This window comes from Narcine bancroftii, chromosome 6 (assembly GCF_036971445.1).
Source record: "Narcine bancroftii isolate sNarBan1 chromosome 6, sNarBan1.hap1, whole genome shotgun sequence".
Classification (NCBI taxonomy): domain Eukaryota; kingdom Metazoa; phylum Chordata; class Chondrichthyes; order Torpediniformes; family Narcinidae; genus Narcine; species Narcine bancroftii.
In genome coordinates this window covers 71,175,133-71,196,402 of record NC_091474.1, presented here as the reverse complement: position 1 = coordinate 71,196,402, position 21,270 = coordinate 71,175,133, and the positions used below count along the sequence as shown (strand labels likewise).

The 21,270-nt window shown below is 42.3% G+C and overlaps 1 protein-coding gene across 1 annotated transcript in view; it reads left to right on the top strand.

Moving 5' to 3' along the window:
• Window positions 1-1,263: 1,263 nt before the first annotated feature.
• Window positions 1,264-21,270, top strand: part of LOC138736178 (voltage-dependent anion-selective channel protein 2) — a 38,479-nt gene continuing 18,472 nt past the window's right edge. Inside the window, exon 1 of the mRNA XM_069885246.1 lies at window positions 1,264-1,354. The gene's annotated coding sequence lies outside the window, so the exon portion shown is untranslated. The remainder of the gene's footprint in view (window positions 1,355-21,270) is intronic.

The following is a 21,270-nucleotide window of genomic DNA, read 5'->3' as shown; positions in this document are numbered from 1 at the left end:
CCACTACCTTTGACAATGTATTCCAGGCACTCACCGGTCTGAGTAAAGCACTTACACCTGACATTTCCCCTAAACAGTTCTCAAACCACTTTGAACAGATGCCTTATTTGCTATTTGCAATTGTTGGTGAAGGAAAATGGTGCAGCCTAAATATATTACACACACACACACACACACACACACACACACACCCTCCCCTTCATTTAGTCACCTCTCATCCTTTGTAATAGCAGACAGAAAAGCAATAGCTCTGCCTTCCTCTGACATGTTCTCCAATTCAGACAACATCCTCGTAAATCTCTGTGCCCTTTCCAAAGCATCTAAGACCAAAAGACCCTAATTAGAACAGAAATAGGTTACTCAGCTCATTGAGACTGCCCCACCATTCAATCTTGAGCTGATATATTTCTCCACTCAGCCCCACTGTCCAGCTTTCTCCCCATAAGTTTTGATGCCATGGCTAATCAAGAACCTATCAATCTCAACCCTGGCCTCCACAACAGCCTGTGGCAACAAATTCCATAGATTTACCATCCTCTGGCTGTAGATATGCTTCCGCATCTCTGTTCTAAATGGACGCGCTTTAATCCTGAAGTTGAGCCCTCTTATTCTAGACTTTCTCACCATGGGAAACAACCTTTCTACATTTACTCTGTCCATGCCTTTCACCATTGGAAATGTTTCAATGAGATTCCCCACTCTCCACACTCCCCCCCCCCCCATTCTCTGAAATTCCAGTGAGTACAAACCAAGAGCAGTCAAATGCTTTCATTCCCAGAATTATCCTCTGAACCCTCTCCGATGCCAGCACATCCTTTCTTAAATGATGAGCCCAAAACTGCCAACATCCTCCTGATAAGGAGGAGATGACAACTGAAACACAATACTCCAAGTGATAATGTGACTTAAAAAAAACTTTTGTGTTCTCCCTTAATCTGATGCGCCAGAATCTTATAGAGTAAGTGTGGTGTGTGTAGCTATAGGGCTGTGTCTCTGAGCCAACCTTGGGTTTGCAGGAGTGGGCTGAACGGCCTCGTTGCTTTGACATGTTTGATCACAGGAGGCGCTGTGGTGAGAAGCGTTTGGATATTGGATGGGTGACCCGAACATTGCCTGCGCCGAAGTAGGAAACTCGAGTCTTCATGGAACGGTTTCGCCTGTCGATTAATAAAATCGAATTTAAAGCGAAAGGGATGGTGAATGTGTGAGATTTATTGTTATTTGTGGGGACTTTGTGTCAGGCGCACACTGCGGTCATGGGCGAGTGTCTTGCCGGGCCTGACACTGCGCGTGCGCCGCACTACCCTTCACTTCACCCTTAAACCAGCGGCGAGGAGCGCGTGCTTTGCCTCAGGTACCGGCGCAGGGCGGGAGGCTGAGGGAGCGGGGAGGCCCAGCTGGAGCTCCGGCTCGCACCGGGATCCCGCCTCCAGCCGCCCCTACCCCAGCCCCAGCCCCAGCTCCACACGCGGCGCCCGCAAAATGGCGGCGGGCAGGGGGCCCGGAGCCGGGGCGGATGGCGGGTCCCGGGCAAGAAAAGGGGGAGATCCCGGCGGGTCCCGGGGAAGGAGTGGGGGGGGGAATCCCGGCGGGTCCCGGGCAAGGAGTGGGGGGGAATCCCGGCGGGTCCCGGGCAAGGAGTGGGGGGGAATCCCGGCGGGTTCCGGGCAAGGAGTGGGGGACGGGGGGAGATCCCGGCGGGTCCCGGGGAAGGAGTGGGGGGGGGAATCCCGGCGGGTCCCGGGGAAGGAGTGGGGGGGGGAATCCCGGCGGGTCCCGGGCAAGGAGTGGGGGGGAATCCCGGCGGGTCCCGGGCAAGGAGTGGGGGGGAATCCCGGCGGGTTCCGGGCAAGGAGTGGGGGACGGGGGGAGATCCCGGCGGGTTCCGGGGAAGGAGTGGGGGGGAATCCCGGCGGGTCCCGGGCAAGGAGTGGGGGGGAATCCCGGCGGGTCCCGGGCAAGGGGGGGGGGAGAGATCCCGGGGGGTCCCGGGCAAGGGGGGGGGGGAGAGATCCCGGGGGGTCCCGGGCAAGGAGGGGGGAGAGATCCCGGGGGGTCCCGGGCAAGGGGGGGGGGGAGAGATCCCGGGGGGTCCCGGGCAAGGGGGGGGGAGAGATCCCGGGGGGTTCCGGGCAAGGAGTGGGGGACGTGGGGAGATCCCGGCGGGTTCCGGGGAGAGATCCCGGCGGGTCCCGGTCAAGGGGCGGGGGGAGATCCCGGGGGGTCCCGGGCAAGGAGGGGGGGGAGAGATCCCGGGGGGTCCCGGGCAAGGGGGGGGGAGAGATCCCGGGGGGTCCCGGGCAAGGGGGGGGGAGAGATCCCGGGGGGTCCCGGGCAAGGAGGGGGGATCCAGGCGGGTCCCGGGCAAGGAGGGGGGTGGGGATCCCGGCGTGTCCCGGGCAAGGAGGGGGGTGGGGATCCCGGCGTGTCCCGGGCAAGGACGGGGGGAGGGGGGGGTCCCGGTTGCCGTCCATCGTCGTGAACGGCGGCTGCTCCAAGGTTATTCAGTCCGGACGTGGGTGGGAGGCTGTATGTTCGGCTGCGGCCTCTGTCCACGGCGACCCTCTGCCCTTGGCCTTTGTCGACCTCGTTTTTTGTGGGCTTGATTCTCCAGGTAGAGTGGTGGCCCGGTACCGCAGCAGCACTGGAGTCAGTGACCTCGGTCTGCCCGGGGAGGCAGCAGAATCAGGGGTTCTTAGCGCTTTAGGACTTTCAAAAAGACAATGGATGAGTGATTTCATAGAAGTATTGAATTTTGAACAGGTTATTTTATAAATGTAGTATTGTCTGAACTGTTTGGTCTTTTAAGATATTGTTTGATTCTCAAGAGTTTTTTTGTATGGGCTGCATGGGTGTTTAGTTGCAATCTGCAATGGGAGGCTTAGGATCTGAACATTCAGATCCATATTTTTGATCATTTATATATCAGTTGTGTTACTCGTGAACTGATTAATTTAGCAAAATGAGCCCTCTTTTTAAAATATCTCTATTATATGGGTTCTCTGGCTGCTTTCAGAAAGATTATAAATGTTTTATTTCCACCATTTCAAAGTGCCAACAAATGGAGGAGTTACAGATTATTCAAAGTGTAATTTTAAATGGGACACAAATTCTTGTGTTGGGTTGAAATCGGAAAGTGGTATTTTATTCTCCAGATGGAAAAAATATTACTATTTTATGTCATCCTGAATTTTTTTGTTCCTTTAAACTGTAGTTGCTTTGCTGGGAAATGGCCAAATTGGAACAATTGTGCACTAGCAGACTAATATTTTTAAATGTGACTTTCAAGCCAGATAGATTACAAACATTCTTTGAAGCTACTCTTCTTAGTGAGCCAGTTTTTGCAGCGATCTGCACTTTCTTCCATTTCAACTTGTTCCACTGGAACTCCTAGAGTCGAACAGCATGGAAATCATGCGCAAGGACTCCCAAGAACCTCTGCTCTTCCAAATTGAGAATGTTAGAACAATACAGTATAGGCCCTTCAGCCCTCAATTTTGTGGCAACCAACTTCCTAAAAATGTACTAAACCCTCTCTACCCCATAAACCTCTAATTTTTTTTCATCTATGTGTCTAAGAGTCTCTTAAATGTCCCCAATGTTTCAGCTTCCACCACTACCACCCCCTGGAAAGCATTCCAGGCACCCACAACTCTCTGCTGATCCTACCCTAGGAAACAGGTATTGGCTGTTCACCCTATCTGTGCCTCTCATAATCGTAAACTTTTATCAAGTCTCCTCTTCCTTCTATACTCCAAAGTGAAAAGTCCCAGCTCTGCTAACCTTGCTTCCTAAAAAATGTTTCCCAACCGAGGTAACATCTTGTGTGGTGACCGTGAGGGATGTATGGATTTGTGCACCACAAAGTCCCTGTTCATCCACGCTCTTGTGAAACTGACCAACCTTGTACTCATCCTTCTGGTTTGTCCTTGCAAACATCACTTCACACTTATCCAGATTGAAATGCATCTGCCACTTTTCTGCCCAACTCTGCATCCTGTCTATATCAATGTAACCTTTGACAATCTTCAGCTCCATCCACAATTACTCCAACCTTCGTGTCATCCGCAAACTTACTGACCCATCCTTCTGCCTCTTCATCCAAGTCATTTATAAAAATCACAAAGAGCAGGGGTCCCAAACAGATCCTTGTGGCACTCCACTAGTCACTGACATCCATGTAAAATACTTTCCTTTCACTACAACTCCCTGCTTTCTTCCTACAAGCCAATTTTTTATCTATACAGCTAATTTTACACTGATCCATGACTCATAACTTTCTGGATGACTCTCTTGAAGGGGACATTGACAAAATCCTTGCTAAAATCCATGTAGACCACATCAACCGCCCTACCCTTATCAACTTATTTTGTCACCTCCTCATAGATCCTATCCTTCAGAATCCTTTCCATCAATTTGCACACCACTGATGTAAGACTCACCATTCTATAATTCCCGGGATTCTCCCTATGGCCAAAAAGGATTTAAAGATCATGGCTACTGCCCCAGCCATATCTTCTCACACTTCCCACAGCAGTTTTGGGGTATATCGCATCCGGCCCCCAGGAACATCAATCTTGATGTTTTTAAGAAGATCCAAAACTTCTACTTCCGTAATCTCCACATGGTCCAGCACACAGGCCTGATCAATTTCGACCTTGCCATGATCAAGGTCCTTTTCTTGTGAATACTGATGCAAAGGATTCTTTTAGACCTCCCCAATATCCTCTGTCTCCAGGCACATGTTGCCTCCCTTATCCTTTAGTGGCCCCATCTTCATTCTCATCATTCTTCTGTTCCTTCTTTTAGAAAATAGTCTATGCTTCCACCAAAGAGCCTTAGCATTCACTTCTCTCCACTCTCCACTCTACTCCATCTGCTATTTTCCTGCCAATCTCCTAACCTGTCTTACTCCTCAATTATTGGAACGTAATACTACATTTAGAATGACATTTCATGGTCGTGAAATTCTTTAACTTTTGTGTATAATAAGGGAGACAGAGGGTTACCATTTTGTCCAGCACCACTCTCAGAAACCTACAGCACCTGGTGTTCCTAGGTGGTCTCCCCTCCAAGTGCTTACCAGTCTTGTGCCTCCTTAGCTTCTGAGATCAGACAATCTCGGGCATATTCAGGTTATTAGGTGCTTGACGTATAATGTGAAAAGAAGCGGGCCCTGCACTGAGCCCTGTGGGACACCACAGCCAGTCATGAAAGGCCTGTTTGATCCCCACCTTCTGGCCCCTGCCAGTTAGCCAATCTTCTATCCATGCTGATATCTTTCCTGTCATAACACAGGCACTTGCTTCACAGCCTCCCGTGCAGGACTTTGTCAAAGGCCTCTGAAAATCCAAGTTAACATCTCCTTTGTCCTCAAAGAATTCCAGCAGGTTCTTGGGAGGAGGGAGGGGGGAGGGAGAAAAAGTCACTGTAAATGTGTGGAAAAGAAAAAGTGTATATCATGGCTATTGTGATTTATGGTGTGAAAAATAAAAAATTTAAAAAAAAAAAAAAAAAAAAAGAATTCCAGCAGGTTTACCAGGGAAGATTTCCTCTTTAGATAACCATGTTGACTTTGGTCTTATTTTAACCTCATTCATAATAATGGATTAAAACATCTTAACCACCAAGGCCAGACTAACTGGCCTATAATTTCCTGTTGTTTGCTTCTCGTCCTTAAAATTGGAGTGACATTTGCAGAATGTAGTGATTCTTAAAAGATTTACTAATCCCTGAACAATCTCTTCAGCTGCCTCTTTACAAACTCTTGAGTGTGGTCCATCTGGTCCAAGTGATTATCTACGGAGATTTCAGAATTGTGTGCACTTCTTGTCATACCACAAGAAGGATGATGGAAGCTGGAAAGGGTGCAGAAGAGATGGGATAGAAGGAAAAACAATACAGTATAGGCCCTTCAGCCCAACAGATTGAGTTTTAAGGAAAGACTTGATGGGCTGCAGCTGTTTTCTCTGAAGTATTGGAGGTTTAGGGAAGACCTGAGAGGTATATAAAATCATAAGTGGTGTAGATAAATTGAATTGTAGGTCTTTATCCTAGGGTAGGAGAATCTAAAACTAGAGGGCTTGGAACATTATAGAACAGTACAGGCTCTTTGGCCCACAATGTTGTACTAACCGATTATAAACCTACTCAAAAAAAACGAAACCTTCCTTATCTCGTAACCCTCTTTTTCTATCATCCATGAGCCTCTCTAAGTATCTTTTAAATGTCCCTATTGTATCAGCCTCCACTACCACCCCTAGCAATTCATTCCAGGCACCCACTCAATGTTTAAACAAAAGACTGACCTTCGACACCTCCCCCTTTTAAAATATTTTTATTGAGTTTAGCATATAAACTTACAAACAAAATTTTAAGGAAAGCACATAACAAGTTATCTCACACATAACAAGTCATACATAGAAGTACAAAAAAAAATTGATGGAACTACATTAGACAGTTCCTTAATCCACATGAGAAACAAATGACTGAATTAATCTATGTTGAAACCCAAGTTTGCCAAATTAATTCAAATAAAAATTGATAAAAAGAAAACAAACAAAAAAATCCGAAAAATGAAATCTAATCTACCTCCTCCCTCTGATCAAGGTAATCATTGCAAAAGAAAAGGGAAATTGTGGATCAGATTGTGACCTCCAGACAGAGGATCTCCGGAACATTCAAAATTCTTAATTCTATGAATGGGCCCCACGTCTTTACAAATTGAAACTTTCTATCTTTAATGTTATATCTAATTTTCTCCAAGCTTAAATAGGATCTTACATCTGGCAATCAACATGAAAAAGGCTAAAATTTTCTCCTGAGTTGCAGACATATTTATATCTGGCTCACGTGAAAAACCAAACAAAGCATTTAACAGACATGGTTTGATTTTGATCTTAAAAATCATTGATAAAGTTTGGAAAATGTGTTTCTAAAATTTCTCTTAATTTGGGCATTCCCAAAACATACGGATCAGTGAAGCTTCAAAAATTTTACATTTCTCACATAATGGATTAATATCTGCTTAAAAACTAGATAAACTTTCCTCCCCTATCTTTGCCTCTCATAATTTTCTAGACCTTTATTAGGCCACCTTTAATCCTTATTTACTCCAAAGAGAAAAGCTCTAGCACTTCTAATCTTCCCTCTTAAGACATATTATCATTCCAGGCAACATCCTTGTAAATCTCTATATCTTCACCATAGCTTCTACATCCTTTCTGTAATGAATGGGACCAGAGCTGAACACAATATTCCAAGTATGGTTTAACTAGAGCAGTGGTTCTCAGTCTCTTTTTTAAAGTAATGCTTCAAGTATTCCCTAAGCCATCGGTGCTCTGTGATTAGTAAGGGATTGCTTAAGGTGGTAGGTGAGTGGGAAGGGAAGGTTAAGAATCACTGCTCAAGACACAATTGTTACTGAAATATTTTACCTGAGAAAAATTGTCATTGGTTTAATTCCTGTGGAGTTATGAAACCGTGCACATAACAAATCAATTAGGTATGATTATAACAGTGGTTTTGAACCTTTTTCTTTTTGCCCACATATCACCTTAAGCAATCCCTTACTAATCACAGAGCATCTATGGCATAGGGAATACTTAAAGTGGTATGTGAGTGGAAAGAAAAAGGTTGAGAACCACTGAACTAGAGTTCCATAGAGCTGCAACACGACTTCTTGACTCTTGAACTCATTCCCCCAACAAATGAAGCCCAGTATTCCATAAGCCTCCTTGACTACCCTTCACGGTAACCTTGAGAAAACTATGGATTTGAACCCCAAACTGTTCTTCCAAACTGCTAAGACTCCTGCCATTAACCATATACTCCACCTTCAAGTTTGACCATCCAACATGCATCACTTAACATTTATTGACATTGAATTCCATATGCCACCTCTCTGCCTTAATCTGCGTCCTGGCTATATCCTGTTATAACCAATGACAACCCTAACCCTAAACACCTCCCTCCTTGACCAATACCCAGCCCAGTCAGCCCTCACCCCAAATACTAACCCACTGAATGGCACAAGGACAAATTGAAGTGATCTCCGGGGATAAGAGGCGATGGAGTGACCTTTGTTTGTACAAGGGTCAATAGACTCCAACAACCGATTCCCTCACCAGGGGTGAACAAGGAGATGACATTATCTGAGATATTGGGGGGCCCAAACCTACAGCCTTACCCAGACTTCACCTATCTTAAACCCCCAACAACCCAAAATTAATCTCACAAGGGCCTCAAGGGGTGGCAGTAAACTCCACCAGGTACTGCTTAAGGCAGGCTCCCTACGCCAGGACACAACTAGAGCATAATAGCACCCTGACCCAGACTTAACCTTAACCTAAAAAAAACCCCAAATAACTAGAAATTAATCTAACAGAGACACTAAGGCCTTGCAGCAAGCTACAACGGACACTGCTTAAAGCAGACTCCCCAGTCCAGGTCACAGATCACAGGGGCATTTTCACCCAGATTTAACTCAATGATAACCACCCAAATAACCAAAAATTAATCACACATGGGCCTGAAGTCCATTCAGCTAACTCTGCCAGGCACTGCTTAGGGCAGGGTCCTTGGGCAAGAACACAACCAGAGAGGATAAAGGCACCCTTACCCAGACTTAAACCTAACCCTAACCCCCCCAAACAACCCAATATTAATCCCACATGGGCCTTGTCCATCTGGCTAACTTCGCCAGGCAAGGATCAAGACAGACCCACCCCCCCCATGAAAGGACACAATCAGTAATCACAGAGGCAGCCTTATCCAGACTTCACCTATCTTAAACCCCCAACAACCCAAAATTAATCTCACAAGGGCCTCAAGGGGTGGCAGTAAACTCCACCAGGTACTGCTTAAGGCAGGCTCCCTACGCCAGGACACAACTAGAGCATAATGGCACCCTGACCCAGACTTAACCTTAACCTAAAAAAAAAACCCAAAATAACAAAAAATTAATCTAACAGGGACACCAAGGCCTTACAGCAAGCTACACCAGACACTGCTTAAGGCAGACTCCCCAGTCCAGGACACAATCATAGATCACAGGGGTAATTTTACCCAGATTTAACCCAATGATAACCTCCCAAATAAACAAACATTGATCCCACAGGGGCCTTAAGTCCATTCAGCTAACTTTGCCAGGCACTGCTTAGGGCAAGGTCCCTAGGCTGGGACACAACCAGAGCGCATAAATGCACCTTTACCCAGACTTAACCCTAACTCTAATCCCCCCCCCAAACAACCCAAAATTAACCCCACATGGGCCCTAAGTCCATTCAGCCAACTCTGCCAGGCACTATTTAGGACAGACCCCTCATGCCAGGACACAATAAGGAATCACAGAGGCAACCTTACCCAGACTTCACCTTATCTTAAACACCCAACAAACCAAAATCAATCCCACAAGGGCCTACTAGACCTGACAGCAAACTCCAACAGGCACTGCCCTGATGTAGACTCTCAAAGCCAGGACACAACCAGAGAGAATAAAGACACCCTTACCCAGACTCAACCCCATTCAAAGACAACACAAATAGAGTGCCACAACAACACCAATTCCCACAATAGACTCCCTGGGCCAGCACACTTATGACAAATTACAGGAACACTCTAACATAGACCCAAGCTTACAACCTAACTCTAACCCTAACCCCAACCTTAACCCTGACCCTAACCCTAATGTGGCAGTGCAGAGTGACACAGAACCCCAGAGAGGGGAAACAAGTGAACACAAGGGGGATGATGATCCCGCTGTCCACATATTAACACCCTAACCCTTACCCAGATTCAACCCTTTTCAAATACAACCCAAATAGAAGCCCCACAACAACAGCAATCCCCACAACAGACTCCATGGGCCAGCACACTTATGACAAATTACAGGGACACCCTAACACAGACCCGAGCTTACCAAGAAACACCACCAATAACCCCAACACTAACTCAAACCCTAACACCATACAAATTGTAAAAACTGTTGAATAAATGATACATAAACCTACCGCGGAAGATACGAGGCCAACAGAGGCTAGAAACAGACACAGTATAATGAAAACATGGGCCAGCACAAAGTGGCAGTTCAGAGTGACACAGACCCCAGAGAGGGGAAACAAGTGAATACAAGGGGGATGATTATCCCGCTGCCCGCATATTGACAACCTAACCCCACACAAACTGTAAAACCCTTTAATGAATGATACAGAAACCCACCGGAGAAGATACGAGGCCAGCAGAGGCTAGAAAGAGACACAGTGTAATGAAAACATGGGCCAGCACAAAGTGGCAGTTCAGAGTGACACAGAACCCCAGAGAGAGAATGGGCTACCATGGAAGGGTTAAACGAGTTCATTAAAACCAGACAGTATCTCCCAACAGTCCCGGACAACATCCACTGGACGGAGCAAAAGACCCAGGTGATGCTCATGGGGTGGATGAAGTCTTTAAACTAAATGATACCACAAGCCCAGAGCGGCACACACCTAAACTAGGAAGAACCATTGTAAACCTTTCACAGACATTCTTCCCCAGTGAAACCCAGGAGAGGGTATTGAACAAGGGACTCACCTTCGTCCCCACAGCCAAAATTCAAAAACAGCAGATCCAAGCAGACATGAGGCAATTCTACAGGAAAATCAAATTAATACACCACTTCAGTGACTCAGAGTCTACCAGGACACCCTTCTGCTCACCCTCGAGGTGGGAACCCAAACCAGAAGAAATCCCGGGAGCCATCCTGGAGTTCATATTAGAAACAGAGGAGGCCATACGGCAGATAGACATGGAGAAGGAGGGATCTAACCTGACTAGGAAAGAGAGACAGGCTCTGACAGAGTTGAGGAATAACAAGGAAATAGTCATAAAACCAGCAGACAAGGGCAGTAGCATTGTCATCATGGACAGACAGCAATACTTGCTAGAAGCACACAGACAACAACAACACAGAACACTCCACCAAACTGACAGAGCCCATCTTCAAACAGACACAAGAGGAGATTGGGGAAATCCTACAAGGCCTACACAAGGCCAGACACATCACCAAAAAACAACTAGATTACCTAAAGGGAACACAACCACGAGAAAGAAAATTCTTACCAAGAAACACCCCCAATAACTCTAACCCTAACACCACACAAACTGTAAAACCCTTTAATGAATGATACAGAAACCCACCGGAGAAGATACGAGGCCAGCAGAGGCTAGAAACAGACATAGTGTAATGAAAACATGGGCCAGCACAAAGTGGCAGTTCAGAGTGACACAGAACCCCAGAGAGGGGAAATAAGTGAACACAAGGGGGATGATTATCCCACTGCCCACATATTGACACCCTAACCCTGACCCTTATCCAGACTCAACCCTTTTAAAAATTTTTCACACTATGAATGATACTGACCAAAATACACAAACATTTCCCTCTTGAATATACACAGTGTCATTTTCTCCCCTTTCCCCCCCTCCCCACCCACTCAACGTTCAACATATATGATACATTAAACCCATTAAACAATGCCATCACACAATGAAAATAAACAAGAAAATTGTGTCATCTACTTTTACATACTAGGTCAGTTCATTTCGTCTTTTGTTCATTCTGTCATTTTAGGTGGTAGAGGTCCGTGGTAGGACTTCTCTGTTGTGTTCCATGTACGGTTCCCAAATTTGTTCGAATACTGTAATGTTATTTCTTAAATTATTTTTTCCATTCATTTATTCATTTCTATGTACCATTGCTGTATTCTCAGGCTATCTTCTGATTTCTAGGTTGACATAATACATTTTTTTGCTACAGCTAAGGCTATTCATAATAAATCTTTTTGGTGCTCCATCCAAACCGAGTCCAAGTTCTTTACTTCTTGTATTACTTAGAAGAAAAATCTCTGGATTTTTTGATATGTTGATTTATTTAATACCTGATTTAGATCTTCCCAAAACTTTTCCACTTTCTCACATGTCCAAATTGCATGTACTGTTGTTCCCGTTTCCTTCTTACAGTGAAAACATCTATCAGATACTGGTGGGTCCCATTTATTTAACTTTTGGGGCGTGGTGTATAGCCTGTGTAACCAATTATATTGTATCATGCGTAACCTCGTGTTTATTGTATTTCTCATAGTTCCGGAGCATAGCTTTTTCATGTTTCATTCTTTAGACTCAACCCTTTTCAAAGACAACCCAAATAGAAGCCCCTCAACAATGCCAATCCCCACAACAGACTCCCTGGGCCAGCACACTCATGACAAATTACAGGGACACCCTAACACAGATCCAAGCTTACCAAGAAACACCCCCAATAACCCTAACCCTAACACCACACAATGAATGATACAGAAACCCACCGGACAAGATACGAGGCCAGCAGAGGCTAGAAACAGACACAGTGTAATGAAAACATGGGCTAGCATAAAGTGGCAGTTCAGAGTGACACAGAACCCCAGAGAGGGGAAACAAATGAACACAAGGGGGATGATTATCCCGCTGCCCGCATATTGACAATCTAACTCCTAACCCTAACCCAAAACACCTCTCTCCTTGACCAATACCCAGCCCAATCTGCCCTCACCCCAAATACTAACCCACTGAATGATACAAGGACAAATTGAAGTGAGCTCCGGGGTAAGAGGCGATGGAGTGACCTTTGTTTGTACAAGGGTCAATAGACTCCAACAACCGATCCCCTCACCAGGGGTGAACAAGGAGACGACATCTGAGATATTGGGGGGCCCAAACCTAACCCGAAGCCCCCAACTAACCCTCCCTGAATTCACTAACTAACCCCAACCTCACTCCAAACCCCTACCCCAATGCCACCAGTCCCCACTCTGATCACATCGCCCTGCTCCCCACTGCCCTGAAAGTCTGCCACCAGCCCCCAACGATAGATGGTGGTGATGCTAGTGAGCCACTCAGCAACAATGATTACTGTTGGTGTTACCATTATCACCCTAATTTCTTTTTCAATATTTTTAATGGTTTTATCAAATAAATGTTCCATTGGTACATAACAATAAAGTATTAACAAATGTCGTATTGCAAAGTACGGAGACCTATGTTACATGAAAAAGAAAGATAACAAGAAAAGCACTATACTAAATATCTAATTCAATCCCCTCCCTTCAGAGGCTACTGACTAACACAATCCACTACTTTTTTTAAAAAAGGAAGGGTTCAAAAACCAAAAACTAGTTAAATCTTACAAATTTTTGGAAGTAATTAAGAAAAGAACTCCATAAAGAAACAAAGTTAAGGTTAATTTCAGTCGTGGGTCACTAATTTTTCCAAAGTCAGACACGCCATCAAGTCGGACATCCAATGAATGTGAGTGGGAGGGACAACATCTTTCCATCTCATTAATATAGCCCTTCTTGCAAGGGCAAAGACATGCAATTGTAAAACAGTCAGAATTGAACCAGATGGCCCAATAAAGGATTTGGAGTCAAAGTAATATGAAGAACTAAAGACAAGGTACAAAATACCCCTTCCCAAAAATTGGAAAGAGAAGAAGTTAACCAAAACATCTGGTGTAGTGAAACTTCGTAAGTTTTACATTTAGCACATTTAGAAGAAAGATTAAAATAGAATTTAGCCAATTGGACTTTGGAATAGTGGGCCCCAGTGTGTAACCCTAAATTGTAATAATGAATGTCTAGCACAAAGAGAGGATGAATGCACTTGTTTCAGAATAGAGTTCCATATAGTTTTAGAAAATGGCTGTTAAAAATCATGACCCATAGTTTTTTAATTCTGTCCAGGAAACTATCCCTAGAATTTAAAAATAATTCATAAAGGCCAGATTCTACTCTTTATAATTAGGTTGAAAATGATAAATCATCCCTATCGTATTTGGTTCTAGGTCTTGGGCAGCTTCAAAATAAAAGGATTTAAAAAACTTCTAACCTGTAAATAGAATAAGAAAATGTCTAGCTGTTTTAAATTTGGTGGATAATTGTTCAAAAGAAGCAAGATTTTGGTCAGTAAAAATATCTAAAAAAAGATTGTAACTGCCACCAATTAATAAAAATCTATGGTATCCAAAATGTTTCCTAAATTGTCTTTCTAACAACAAAATTATCAGTTAATTTGGATACCATGAAAGGTAAGGGTGCTCAAAGTATCAAAAGAAGAGAATATTTTTTGGTAGATTTAATTTCTAATTAATCTAACTTTTTAAAAATTATTTGAATTAAAAAGAAATTTCACACTATGAACCATATTAACCAAATTACACACAAACATTTCCCTCTTGAATATACACAGTGTCATTTTCTCCCCTTTTTTTCCCTCCCTCCTTCCCACCCCCCTCCCCACCCACTGAACGTTCAACATACACAATAAAATAAACCCATTAAACAATGTCATTACACAATGAAAATAAACAAGAAAATTGTGTCATCTACTTTTACACATTGGGTCAGTTCATTTCGTCTTCTCATTCTATCATTTTAGGGGGTGGAGGTTCCATGTACGGTTCCCAAATTTGTTCGAATACTGTGATGTTATTTCTTAAATTATGTTATTTTTTCCAATGGAGTACATTTATTCATTTCTATGTACCATTGCTGTACTCTCAGGCTCTCTTCTGATTTCCAGGTTGACATTATACATTTTTTTTGCTATAGCTAAGGCTATCAAAATAAATCTTTTTTGTGCTTCATCCAATTTGAGGCCTAATTCTCTGGGTTTTTTGGTATGTTGCTTTTTGTGATTTTATTTAATACCTGATTTAGATCTTCCCAAAACTTTTCCACTTTCTCACATGCCAAATTGCATGTACTGTTGTTCCCATTTCCTTCTTACAGCGAAAACATCTATCTGATACTGTTGGTTCCCATTTATTTAACTTTTGGGACGTGATATATAGCCTGTGTAACCAATTATATTGTATCATGCGTAACCTCGTATTTATTGCGTTTCTCATAGTTCCGGAGCATAGCTTTTCCCATTTTTCATTTTTTATCTTTATGTTTAGATCTTGTTCCCACTTTTGTTTGGGTTTACAGCTTATTTCATCATTTTCTTTCTTTTGCAGCTTGATGTACATGTTTGTTATAAATCTTTTAATTATCATTGTGTCTGTAATCACATATTCAAAGCTGCTTCCTTCTGGTAACCTCAGTCTGCTTCCCAATTTGTCCTTTAAGTAGGTTTTCAGTTGGTGGTATGCAAACATTGTACTGTGAGTGATACCATATTTGTACTTCATTGGTTCAAAAGATAATAAATTATTTCCCAAAAAACAATTTTATATTCTTTTGATCCCTTTTCTCTCCCATTCTCTAAAGGAAAGGTTATCAGTTGTGAAAGGGATTAGTTGATTTTGCATCAATAGTAATTTTGGTAGTTGGTAATTTGTTTTTTTCCTTTCTACATGAATCTTCTTCCAAATGTTGAGCAGATGGTGCAGTACTGGTGAACTTCTATGTTGCACTAGTTTTTCATCCCACTTATAAAGTATATGTTCTGATACCTTTTCCCCTATTTTATCTAGCTCTAACCTGGTCCAATCTGGTTTTTCCCTTGTTTGATAAAAACTGATAGATATCTTAATTGTGCTGCTCTATAATAATTCTTAAAGTTTGGTAGCTGTAAGGCCCCTTGTTTGTACCATTCTGTTAATTTATCTAGCGCTATCCTCGATTTCTCTCCTTTCCAAAAGAATTTCCTTATTATTTTCATTAGCTCATTGAAGAATTTCTCTGTTAAGGGAATTGGTAACGATTGAGATAGGTATTGTATCCTTGGGAAGATATTCATTTTAATGCAATTTACCCTTCCTATCAATGTTAGTGGTAAATCTTTCCAATGTTCTAAGTCATCTTGTAATTTCTTCATTAATGGCTGATAATTTAATTTGTATTGGTGGCCTAGATTATTTTCTTGTCTAATACCTAGGTATCGGATTGCTTGTGTTTGCCATTTAAATGGTGATTCTTTCTTAAACTTTGTGAAATCCACATTATTCATTGGCATCGCTTCACTTTTATTTGTGTTGATCTTGTACCCTGATATTTCTAAATTAATTCAACTTGATTCACCTAAATTTTCCTTGTGCTGAATTCAAAAGGTAATGGATCTAATGTTAGCTGAAAATAATAAAAATTAAAGCCCCTTTTCTTTTTAATATTTTGAAGAAAGGCTTTCCTAAGACAAGGGCATTTATTTTTCCATATAAAATAAGGTATGACAGAATCCAAAGAATCAAAAAAGGATTTGGGAACAAAAATGGGTACAGCTTGAAAAAGATATAGAAATTTAGGAAGGATATTCATCTTAATAATATGACAAGTCCAATTAATGTCATCAAAAGAGGGAACTACTGTGTCGAGGACTTCTTAACATGACTCATTAAGGTAAGAAAATGTTCTTTAAACAAATTATTGAATTTCTTAGTAATGCTTAGATAGTTGAACTGATTTTTAGCTATCTTAAAAGAAATAGAGGAATCTAGAAAGCAAGAAGAACCCAAAATGAACAGCTCACTCTTCTGGAAATTTAATTTGTATCCTGAAAAAATTGCCCAAATATGATAAAGAAGAGCTAAAATGGATGGGATTGACTGATCAGGATTTGATATATTCAGCAAGAAGTCATCTGCATAAAGCGACGCCTTATGAACATTTCCCGCTCTTGTGACTCCTGAGATATCAGGTGATTGTTGAAAAGCCAAATTAAATAATAATGGGCTTAGAGGACAGGACATTCCTGCCTAGTACCATGATGCAACTTATAAGGTCTAGATTTAATTGAATTAGTAAAAATTGAAGGTGTAGGAGATAAATATATTTAATCCAATTTATAAACTGGGGACCAAAATTAAATTTCTTTAATACATTGAATAAATATTTCCAATCTACTCTATCAAAAGCATTTTTGACATCTAAAGAAATAATACATTGAGAGGACGAAACTGTTGGAGAATAAAGAATATCTGACAACCTATGGATATTAAATTGCCTTAATAAACCCAGTTTGATCTTGAGAAATAACTAAAGGCATAATATTCTCTAATCTAGAAGCTAAAATCTTAGAGGGTACTTCATTGTCAATATTTAAGAGAGAAATTGGTCAATAGGCAGAACAGTCCAAAGGATCCTTAGTAATAAAAGAGATGGAAGCTTCATAAAAGGTTTCTGGCAATTTCCCACTAAGGATTGAATTCAAATGGGGTATCAGTAACTGGAAAAATGATTTATAAAACTCTAAGGGGAAGCCATCGGGACCAGGAACCTTGCTAGTCTACAGAAAAGTAATAACTACTTCAATTTCCTACTCAGAGATAGGCTGTTTTCCAACTTTCATTTATTCTCTGAAGAAACAGTAGTAATTGTCAAACCAACCAGGAATTGTTGTAGAGAATTTCAATTTTTGATCAAATCAGACCTGTACAACTTAGAATAGAACTGAGAGAAAATGACCTTTATTTCAACATGATCATTGGTTATCTTACCATTGTCTCTACAAATCTCAGTAATAAGCTGTTTTGCTGTATTATTTTTAATTTGGCCAGCTAAAAGTTTTCTGCCTTTCCACCATGCACATAGATTTATTCTTTAAAAGTCGTGTTTGTATAGGATAAGTAAGAAGCAAATCACGTTTAGTTTTTAGTTCAATCCTTTTTTAAAAAAAGCTTGAGTTTCGAACAAGGCATTTTTGGGAAGAATAACCAAAATAGGACATTTGCAGTGAAGGGGAGGGCATTGAGGGGTGCAGAGGAACAGAGAGATCTTGGAAAAATGGGTCAGTGTTCTTTGAAGGTGGAGTCTCGTTTATAGGGTGGTGAAGAAGGCCTTTATAAATCATAGCATAGAATATTAGAAGCTGGGAGGTTTTTGTTGAGACTTGGTGAGGCCAAATTTGGAATATTGTGTGCAGTTCTGGTCTCCAAATTATAGGAAGGATAGCAATAAGGTAGAGAGGGCGCAGAGAAGATTTACTAAAATGTTGCGTGGATTGCAGTATCTAGAATACGGAGAAAGATTGAGTAGACTGGGTCTTTATTCATTGGAGCGTAGAAGGTTGAGAGAGGATTTGATAGAGGTATAAAAAATTATGAGGGGAGTAGATGTGAATAAGCTCTTCCCCTTGAGGGTAGGGGACATTGGAATGAGGGGTCATAAGTTAAGGGTTAGGGTTAGGATCATAAATGTTAACAAAAAAGAAAAATTATTAAATATTTTACCAGACAATATAAGAAAATGATCATTAGTGTTGGCAATAATCTCATGTTTAATAAATGGCACTGATTGATCTATAAAGATTGATAAGCCCCTAGATTTAGCCAAAAATGTTGAGTAGAATTGCTGTCCCTTCCAAAAATTCAAAAATTGTGAGGTATTAGGATAGATGAAGATATGTTTCTTGTAAAAGAATAATCTCAGGTTTAAACTTCCTAAGGTGAGAAAAAATCTTTTGGTGCCTAACTGGGTTGTTTAACTCCGCAACGTTCCACAAAAAGATCTTTGGCACCTGAAACATTAGAAATCAATAATACTAACATTAAAAGTGATGGCATGCTCAATGAAAAAATAGCCAATATAGCCTCTCAGAAAAAAACTTTACTAAACTAACAAACCACACCACCCTCCACCCCCTGAAAATCCCAACTGTCCTGAGCAGCAACATACAGTCAAAACTATGCCCCCAAAACTCAGAAATATACAAAGAAGAAGCTGCAAAATTGTAATGTCTAGTTAAAATACTAAAAATCCCATGGATTCAGTAATTGATTATTAACTGAAAACATTAATTTTCATTTAAGAGAAAAGAAATGAGGTGAACCTCTCTTTCTTTAATATATTACCCCTAGAAAAAAATAAGGAAAAATATACACATTTTATTAAATTCAAACTGAACAAAAATCTTTCAAAGAGTCAGCTGCAGTCTTAGGAGAAAAGAGCCACTTCTAAGTATCTTCCGGTAAGGTGATTTTCAATCGAGCTGGAAAGCGCAATAATGGTTTTAAGTTGGCATTATAAAGCTGAGACATGACTTCTCTGTATGTAGAACAAATCATGTCCAAAAACCTCAGAGAAACCCAGCAAAGAATTTGGAAAGGCAGCCTGATTTAGTTCCCTCTTCCAAATGAATGTTTCTTCTGTTTCTCGCATCCAGGTCTGCGACCTTCTTCAATAATAAGTCATGATATTTTTATAATTCCAGATTATCGGTTTGTACATCATCTAACGGGGTATCGTGAGTTTCAGCAGTTCTTACCAGTTTCTTAATTTTGGAGTCATGTTCTTTGATGAAGTCACGTCATTCAGCCATGTTTTCAGCAACTTGAGAAATAAAGGTGTGGCCACTGGAATCACAGTGGACATGATGAAATAACCACTCAGGGCGTTTCTGGAGTGAATCAAAAGGATTTACTCTTTACCCGTGCAAGAATCAAGCGCTCGACACGTGCTGACATCATCACGCATTGACATCACATTGCCGGTTTGATACCTTCTGGGAGTTGTAATGCCACCATAGCGCTGCTACATGACCGTCCCCCAACCCCCCCACCCTGAACCAGCAGAAAGGTTTGTCTGTCTTTTAGGTTGTTGACCTCTGCTACGGACTGCTGTCTGCTGCAGGGGAAGGCTTGTCCATGTCCATGTGAGCTGGTTTAAGCCTGTCAATAGTGAAAGACTGGCTTCCCTCCACTGTCCAAAATACAGATCGACATAGTTGTAGGACGTCTGTAAAGGATGACCAAATATTCCCTTTGGACAAAGACATATTTGCAGTTTTTGAGGTCTTCAGGCACAAAAGAAGTGTTCTCTATGTGACGATGGTGGTATAGGGTTCAATTTTCCTATGATCTCCCTTAACCTGCTCAACAGTTCCTTAGGATAATCGCTGGAGTTGGAATGGTTGGGGACGAACTCCCCTGGAACCACCAACTGTGTGTGCACCGTACAAGAACTCCACAGATGAAGCTTGGAGGTCCTCTTTTGGAGTTATTCTAATACCCAGAGCAGCTCATCAATCCAATTTGGGCCCTCTAATGGAGCCACCAAGGTTGACTTGAAAGGTCGATGAAATCTTTCCACCACTCCATTGGCCTGGGGATGATAGGCAATCGTATAATTAATTGTTGTACTGAGCAAGCGAGACAAGGCCGTCCACAGTGAGGAAGTAAATTGTGGTCCTCTCTCTGAAGTAACGTGCTGGTAAACAAAAACAAGACACACAGGAACTGAGGAATGCCCAAGCACAAGTGTTTGTAATAGCATCTACCAAAGGCACGGCCTCGTGCCATTGTATAAACCTGTCTATTATTCTAAAAATATAATGGTATCCTATTGAAACAGGAAGCGGACCATTGATGTCCATGTGGACATGAGCAAAGCGTTGAGTAATTGCCGGGAAGGACTGCAGTATGCTGCTAAACTTTTGCTTTTTGGCAGGCAATACAGGACCTGCCCAGGGACTGTCGGACCTATGAATTATGTCTAGTTCCTCCATCTTGGCCAACTCTTCCTTAGCTAAGCACAGCTTCTCTGGAGGTAATTGGCACACTTTAACATGGATAGGAGGGCCCTTAGTACAAATACGATGAGTAACATCGTGTTTTGAAGTGGAGGCAGGAAATTGTAGAGTAGTAATCTCAGGGAAATCTTCCAACAGCTTGGAGAATTCATCTACTAGTTTACTTAATGTTTGAAGGCGCAGAGCAGGGGTATAGGCATCTGCCAGAGGAATAGTCTGAAAAGTAGTTTCATCTATTAGCTGACACCCTTTTAAGTCGACGAGGAATGAATGAGCCCAAGGAAAATCTGCACCAAGTAAAGGTCGGGATACTGCTGCTATAATAAATAGCCATGTGGAGATGATTCTCGAGCTTGACGTTCATTTTATTGATGCCAAAGGTTGGAATGTTGGAACCGTTAACTGCTCGAAGTTGCTGGCCCGGGACAGGATGGCGTGTCAAAACCAGTGGGCGGAAATACTCTAACTTCTAAACCCATGTCCACCAGAAATTTTCACTGGGACAACTGGTCCCTTGTATTCAGTAGGCTTGCAGGTTTCTCACCAACTGCTGCAGCCCTTGCTGGTGGTTGGACTGGGCTTTTCCCGTAAATGGGCAGGTTGGAAGACACTTGCGGCCATTTATTCCCCAACGCCTATGATAATAACACCAAGACGAGATGTCCACAGGCTGCTTGCTGTCTTGGGGTGCTGCCTGTTTGTAGGGAGTGATGTGCTAAGAGCACTACAGTGTGACACGGGGTCAATTTCAGAGGGGCTGGTTGTGCAGACTTGTCTTTCCTTGCTGTG